Raw genomic sequence first — 8,524 nt, forward strand, 5'->3', positions numbered from 1 at the left:
GAAACAAAATGCAACAAAATTCCCATATTCTTGATACCCACCTGCTTAACGATTACATGAGGATACAAGTTATTTTGAAAACGTCAACATATATAATGTTGGTGAGTTCATAAGAATGTTTGTATGAAAAGTTTTGTATAAATTTGTAAACACCAGAAAATCCGATATTTTCTGTAAAATGGTTGAAAGTATTGTATCGAGTCATGAATTTATGCATGTCTGTTTCCTGTTTTGAAAAAAAATGTATAAAACAAGTATTCCAGAGAATCCGATGTTTTCTTGTAAATAGAAGGTGACGTATAATGTACGTTTTTCCCAGAAAATCCGATATTTTCTGCTTGTAAAAGTGTGGTAGAATTAAACTCAAAGACCGTGAGTTGGTATTTGTATATAATTGTAATTGTAGAATCGTTTATGTATTCCGTAAATTTACAGTGGAGTTAATTTATTTGTGAGTCGTTATAACCATACTTGATAATGACTGGTCCGCCCGTCATGACGTTTTTCTGACGCCGACTTGTTTAAGGTAAGGTTTGTCACCCTAGACTGGCCTAGTCTAACTGTAGCGAACAGCTCAGGTGTGGGGTGTCAACCCCGTATAGATCTATACATAAACTCTCGCTCTCCCTCCAGGAGACTCTGGTTATAACTACATTGTAACATCCGGATTCCCAGGTATTTTATTTTAAGTATTTATCTTGAGTTTTAGGGAGGGACTCGGCGAGTAGGCGCTCAGACTCGCCGAGTAGGATTGCACATTTCTTGACTTATTTAATGAAGGACTCAACGAGTCGATGCGTGGACTCAGCGAGTCCGCGCTGTTAAGTGAAACCCTAAATCCCCGGGCCTGTACCCTATTTAAAGGCCTTTATGGCCTCCATTTGCAACCACTTCATCCCATAGAAACCCTAGAGAGAGCAGTAGGAGAGCTGAGAGCAAGAAGAGGTTAATACATCACTTTTGGTGTAGTTTTGCTAGAAGGAAGAAGGAAACACTCATCTAGAGCGTGAACGGGGCTTGGATCTGGGCTAATCATCTTGAGAGTTCATCTCTGGAGGTATAATCCTTTCTATTTCATGTTGATATGATAGATTTCATGATTTTAGGGTTTTTACCTCCATTTTATGTAAGATCTAGTGAGTATGAGGCCTCCTTTGTGTTAATAGCATCAGATCTGGACCATGAGAGGTCCATAGAGTCACTATCCCTCAGCTTTATGCAAGCAAATGAGAGATTGGGGACTAGGTTGCCATTTTTAGAGTTATTTCTCCATTTGTGACTTGATATGGGTTGCATGCACGTAAAGGTTGCACCTTTACGTGACCTTTGAGCACTTAAAGGCCAGATCTATAGTTTAGAGAAGCAGATCTGACCTCAGAAGGTCATTTGAGAGTTGTTATGGGAGCAACTCGCCGAGTCCATAAGTGGACTCGACGAGTCGAGTCGGGGTTGCCCCGCGATTCGTGACAAGTGTAACCCGTCGAGTGGAAGGATGACTCGACGAGCCAAGAGAGGCTGAAAGGATTCAGAGGACCCGCATGGACTCGCCGAGTCGCCCTTGTGCACTCGACGAGTCGGGTCAAAGTTTGACCGTTGACTTTTGTTGACCTTAGGGTTCTGGTCAAGAGTGATTCAAGAGAGTTCAGGGGAGGGTAGAATGGTCTTCTACCCAATCTTTAGGGATGAGACTTTGAGAGAATATTGATTGGGGATGTTATTTGAATAATAGGAGGAGGCTAAGTCGGGACGTTGAGCACGAGAGTTTATCCGACTTCATTGAGGTGAGTCTTCTCACTATACTGTACCTGGAAGGGTACCTATGTGTGACCGGAAGGTCTTATATGCTATGAGATGTATGAGCTGTATGTTGTTATGTGATATGTATGTGTTATGTATGTTATGTACGATAAGGACCGGAAGGTCAAGATGATATGGACCGGAAGGTCAAGATGATATGGACCGGAAGGTCAAGATGATATGGACCGGAAGGTCAAGAGGTTACGGACCGGAAGGTAGATACGGGTAGGACCGGAAGGTCTACCGGGATTCGGGACGGAAGTCCCTTGAGACACATGGATCGGAGGATCCTACAGGGTTGTGGCCTGGAAAGGCATATGTGTGGTATGTGGTATTTTGGGGAACTCACTAAGCATTTATGCTTACAGTTGTTCTGTTATGTGTTTCAGGTACTAGCGAGGATCGCGGGAAGGCGCCGACATGATCCGTACACACTTATGGAGTTTATGTTATTGAGATTCTGGGACATGTTTTGTTATGACACAGTGGATACATTATGTTTTTGTGATTATTGTGTGATTGAAAGTATGATTTAAAAATGAAAAATTGTTTTGAAAAGTACGTTGTTACATACATGCTACGGTTGTACACTAGATAGGTGTGAACAAACGAAATGTCTCACAAGAGTCTTAACTGAATTTACGCGAATATTGAATTGCACAATGTATATTGGTTTCGTGTATGTTTTTAGTTTATTAGGCCCAACAAGCATGTAAATGGGCCACAAAGGCCCAAACAACATGTAATGTATATTCCAGGCCCAATAAGCATGTAAGTGGGCCACTATGGCCCAATTGAAGTGAGTTTGACGTAATTGACTCGTTTGTCATTGTATTGTTCGTTCTTGTTCAATTATTTACCAAAATGACATAAAAGGGCCCACTTTTTGTAATATTGACATTTTTGGTCCAGTGGACTAAAAATTTACAATTTAGGCATGTTTTTGGTAAAAATGACACTTTAGGTCCCTTAAGACCAAAAGTTTACATTTAAGGGCTTGTATCAAATAAAATAACATTTTTAGCCAAATTTTGTCAAAATAACATTTTCGGCCAGATTTTATGAAAATTTACATTTTCGGCCCAAATGCATAGAAATTATCTTTTTCGGCCCAAGTTTAATAAAATTGTCGTTTTCAGCCCATAAATCCGAGAAATAACACTTTTGGCTCAAATTTATTCAAAATGACAATTAAGTCCACAAAAGTCAAAAATTTCCAAAATTAGCCCATGAAGCCGTGAAGGCCCAAATTGAGGCCCATTTGTGAAAATTTACACTTTTAGCCCTTTTAAAACCATAAAAATCATAAGGATCCATTTTTATTTAAAATAACCCTTTTTGGTCCTCTCAAAAACCGTGACTTACATAAGAACCTCACTTTTGTTCATTTTGTCAATTTTGGCCCCTTACACGGTTTTTCTTTGTTTTAAACATCCTTAAAATGTTTTTAATCCTTTCATTTTCATGATAAGATGCATCAAGTGTTTTATTTTACAAACATCATCATGTTTTAGTATATCTTTTGAGTTTATGAAGTTTTCAACACATAATCACAACACATATCATGAAAAACACACATAAACATGCATATACACATAGATCTACACAAAGCAACTTGTATTCACCCCCCCAAAAAAAGTAAAAACCAAAATTAGGTGGTATGAACTCACATTGGGTTGATGGATCGGTTTTTGGAAGGAGAATGGAGATGTTTTCGGCCTAGCAAGCTCCTTGAAAATATTTTCGAACTCTAAGAGGTTCTAAGAGCATGAACACGATAACCATGTGTGTAAGTGGAATGATTTAGCTTGAAATGGATTAAATAAATCTTGAGTTTAGTTAAAACTTACCAAGAATGAATGAGCTTTGATGAAGAGTTCTTGATGCACACTTACAACTCACGAAAATTTGGAAGAATGGAGGGAGGGATTTCTTGTGCTAGAGAGGAAAAGATGAGAGAATATTGTGTTTGAAATGAAGAATGATGGTGGTGAAGTCCTTCTGGCCAAAAGTATGGAGTGCAGAGAGAAGGAGATGCCAATCTTGTTATTTGTGAGGTAATTACTTACCTTGAAACATGAGATTTCCTCTAGATACATGGCGGTTAAACATGAGTTGTCATGCTCATGTTTAATCTTCATCCATTCTTTATATATATATATATATATATATATATATATATATATATATATATATATATATATATATATATATATATAGAGGCCGAGAATGAGAGGTAGGAATAAGATAAAAGGGAAGTTTGGGCTAATATTGAAAATATTCGAAATTATAAGGCCCAATATGGAAGTTTTCGGCCCATTGGGACCTCTTATGAGTTCACGACCCAAAAAGGGTAAAAACAATGGGTTTTCGGCCAATGATGTTCAAGAAAGTTGTTTACGGCCCAATAAGGCCCATAAAAAGTCTTATGGACCAAAATGTTATAGTTTAATGAATGTGGGTCCATTTAGGGCCCAAATAAGGATTCTTAGCCCAAAATAATCAAGTTGTGAGTTTATTGGCCCATTAGGCCCAATAAATGATTCCTGGCCCAATAAAGGTTTGAACCGGGAAAAATTAGGGTTACAACCCAAAGTTGAGTGAATGTAGTATTTTGAATTAGGTTTAGGGCTTCAAGAGTGAGTTTTGATTCGAATAGTTGTTTTTGAAATGACTAACATGTATAGCATCAATCTTAAAGTTACAAGATACATCAAGAGTTGATCATACATAGATAAAATTTCCTATGCAAAAATACTAGTTGTGACAGGTCATGAGCATTAGGGTTTGCATGGATGTAACCCTAGACTTTGCCACACTATAAAAGGACTCCCTTAGAACCTAAAATCATGACTAGAGTTCTTGGAGTTCATTAGAGCCAATTTTGGAGCTAGCAACATCTCTCTCAAGTTCTCTTTTGTCCTAGGTGTGTTGTGAACCGTTTGAGGCATCACACTTGGGGTGCTAAGTTCTTAAAGGCCAAATACAACAAGTTCTAGAAGCTACATAAAGAGGTAAACTCCTAACTATTATTTTATGTTGTTTATGTCAATTGTATGCTAGTTGTAGGCTTACTTCTTTGGAAACAATATTGCATGTATAATTAGAGAAAACATAGATCCAAAGCATTTAGGGTTGTATGTGCACCATAGGATGTTGTAGTATACAAAAACCCAACAGTGGTATCAGAGCCATGGGTTGTTTTCTGTTATATTGATGCAAATGTTTGATTTTCAAAGTTGAAGGAAAAAAACACGAAGTTTGTCAAATTTTAAGATAATTACTTGATTTTATGAAAAACTAATTATTTGTAAAATTTGATTCATTTTACTACAAGAGTTGAATTACTTCAATTTATTAAAAGATAGAATGATATGATTATTTTATTTGTTTTAAAAGGTTGATCTAAATGTTTTTAAGACGTTAAAAATTTTGTCATAAAATTTTGGAACTCAAAAGTATTTTTTAAAAGTTATGATCTTAAGAGTTTTGAAACTTCCATAAGTTATGGATGTGAAAAGTCTCATTCATTAACTCTCTAAGTTATGAATTCCAAGAGTCTTCAAAGGTTACAAAATTTGTTATAAATGACTTTGAAGAGTTTTATAAATTGCCCTCAAGTTATGGAACTTGGAAAGTCTCTTTTATGGAATTCTAAAAGTTTTCAAGAGTTACAAAACTTGCCCTCAAGTTTTAGAATTTGAAAAGTATTTTTATGAGACATTGAATTCTAAAACTAAAATTATTTGAAAAGTTTTCAAATGTGTAACTCATGGGTTCATAACTTAATAATAAATTAAATAGTTTTAATTTTGTTTTAGCATCTTGATGTTTTGAATAATTCATATTACATCCTTATTGACTTTATTAATAGTTAATTAAAGTGTTTAATTAAAATAGAATTAATAATTCCATAATGACATGCTTTAAGTTTAATTAAATTAAGAGTATAGTTTAATTAATAGATTAAACCACTTAGTATTTTAAAAGTTTAAAATACACCCTTATACTATTATAATATTAAAAGCTTAATATATTATATGCATAAGTAAAAAGTCGGTCTTACTGTTAGTAGGCCTCATTCACGAAGCCGGTCTATAAGGGGGGGGGTATAAGGTTACTGCCTATAAAATGGCGGTTTAATGGGTGTCCACTCTCACCCACCACTTCCTTGACTGGTGGAGGGTCGTTAACCGAACGGGTAGGATAGGACATTAATTCTCATTAAAAGTATAATGAAAATACCAAGTAACTAAACACTTATAAATTCCTAATCTTAGTTACTTAGGAAAAATGTGAATTTGGTGCTAACCCATGAAATTGCACTTTGCACCTTGTTAAGTTGTTAGTGGAGCGCATGTGGTTAACTGACACACTAATATGGGACTGACAGTGTGTGGCAATGGGTAGCTTGATGTTTGTCATAAATCAATGGAGCGTGTGTGGTTAACCGGCCCATTGATTAGGTGATAAATGACATCGAGAGTACCAAGCTAATTTGCATGGTTATTCACACCTTGTTTGTGATCCTCGGCATCCCAGTCACAAACTTGAAGGGCATAATCGAGATTAAACATGCCATTGAAAATTTCAATTAATCTCAAAGAATCTAGGAATTCCAATTCATTTAAAACCTAAAGTTCATTTTTGTTTTTCATCGTGGAAATTGGTAAATCGTCATTTACCTACCTTCAAATATTTTGCAATTGGATTACGAAATCCCTCTTCCGAATTGTAAAATATTGTGTTGGGTCCTAGCTATAATATATTAATTTTGGGTGTTATATTAAGGACTTAAATCAACTAACTTGAATTTCTCCCAAATGAATGTCTAGTACTGACAACTATGGTCTTCCTTATTCTTTTGGAAAAAGCTTTCCTAATACAGATGATATCCCACATGGTGATCAAGGTGAAAGATTAATCCCTTTGTCGTGCATTAGTGGGACTGGAAATCATACTTCACTTCCTCCACCTCCTCCAATTATTCTCCCTAACCCACATGTTCAAAGACTTGAAAAGTTCAAGGTCATTCAAGCCCTATTGGCAAACAAACACAAAGATGAAAATTATGTATGTGCTTACATATTGGAGATGAAGTTACATATTGACAGGCTGGGAGAGTTGGGTGTCGAAGTCTCGATGAAGTTGGCTGATGACTGGGTTCTTCAATCACTTACTGAGTTATATAGCGGGTTCATTAAGGACTACTATATGACAGACCACGACATGACCCTTATTGATCTTACCTATTTGCTTATTGCTGCTGAATCAGAAATGATTTGGCACACTGGTAAAGCAAAGTTGATTGGAAGATCTACTTCCCAAATTTCCATGGACAACCGTGACAATCCAGAGGGACATTGGTTGCGAAGTGAAAGAAACCATTTGTTTCATGTACCGATGTGAAAGAAACCATTTGTTTCTACTGCCATTTAGAGGGACATTGGTTGCGAAGCTGCCATATATACCTGAAAGATCCAATGATCGTAAAGCCAAAATATTTGACTCTACTTCAGGTAAGTCCACTGCTAACTCTATTAAGTTCCTATTTGGAGATTATTAATACATGATGTAACGTAATTACATTTTGATGTTTTGAAGGATCGAAGAAAATAAAGGAAGCTTAAAGGAAGAGTAAGCTGATTCTGATCACGAAGAGATGGATTTCGATCGCATGGCTCGATGATTAGAATTTTGAGCTGCTGCTTAAGAGTTATGATAGATTGCTTAGAAATACATAACAACATAGTTTTCATTTGTATTTGCATTGTAAGGACAAGTTTTCTGCACTTTTATGAATAAAGAAAATTTTTTTAATTTTTATTTTTAAGTCTCCTTACAATGACATTTGTGAAAATTGTTTTTTATATGTTTCCATTGATAGAAATATTGGAAAATGGATTTGATTCTTTAGTTTGTGGTAAAGTCAAAATTTACCAAATAAGGAAAGATTCTCATAACCCAAGTTTCAATTGGGTAGAAACTCAAAATCATGCAACTTGTATTGTCTGATGAATGAGAACCTTCATCTTTAGGAAATCAAGACTAATTCCTTGTTCACATGTAAATGTGACTCAAGTGAAGGACTAGGCGATCGGGTACACTTGGTAGTGCGCTGGTCAGGTCCACCACAAAGAGCGATAAGACTATTCGTCATGATTTACTAAAGTTCAGTAAATATGGTTATGCTTACAAGATTAAGTACAATTCTGAATCGTTGAAAAAGTTTCAATGTGTAGCAGAACGAATAAGAAGAATCAAATTAGGCAGAAAGATAAAAGTTTCTCCAATCTGAAAGGATGGGAGAGTACTTTAGTATCGTGTTTTATGATCATCTTAATGATTATGAAAGACCATATCACAATTGATCCTCTAAGGACACCTTAGTGCACTTGTATGGCTAAGAAGAGGAATCGTGAATTGTTGAAATGGTTAAATCAAAAGGTGAATCATATTTTGTTCCACGAACAAGTCTTAGAGTCATACTCCAAGATTGTAACTTGAGTGACATAATCTTAAAAAAGGCTTATAGCACTTGTCAAATGTAGAGTAAAATGTTTTCTACTCTTGTACATTTGAAATTGGTAAGTTGTGATGTTTTGGATAAAACAAATACCAACTAAGACCAATGGTGTGAAGTGTTTGTCTTGATAAGAAACCGCACTAACTCTTGAATATTTGTTTGTCAAGTGATGTCTCTTGACAAAGAGAAACTTATACGTCA

This window comes from Lactuca virosa, chromosome 9 (assembly GCF_052849685.1).
Source record: "Lactuca virosa cultivar CGN04683 chromosome 9, Lactuca_virosa_CGN04683_v6, whole genome shotgun sequence".
NCBI classification, from domain to species: domain Eukaryota; kingdom Viridiplantae; phylum Streptophyta; class Magnoliopsida; order Asterales; family Asteraceae; genus Lactuca; species Lactuca virosa.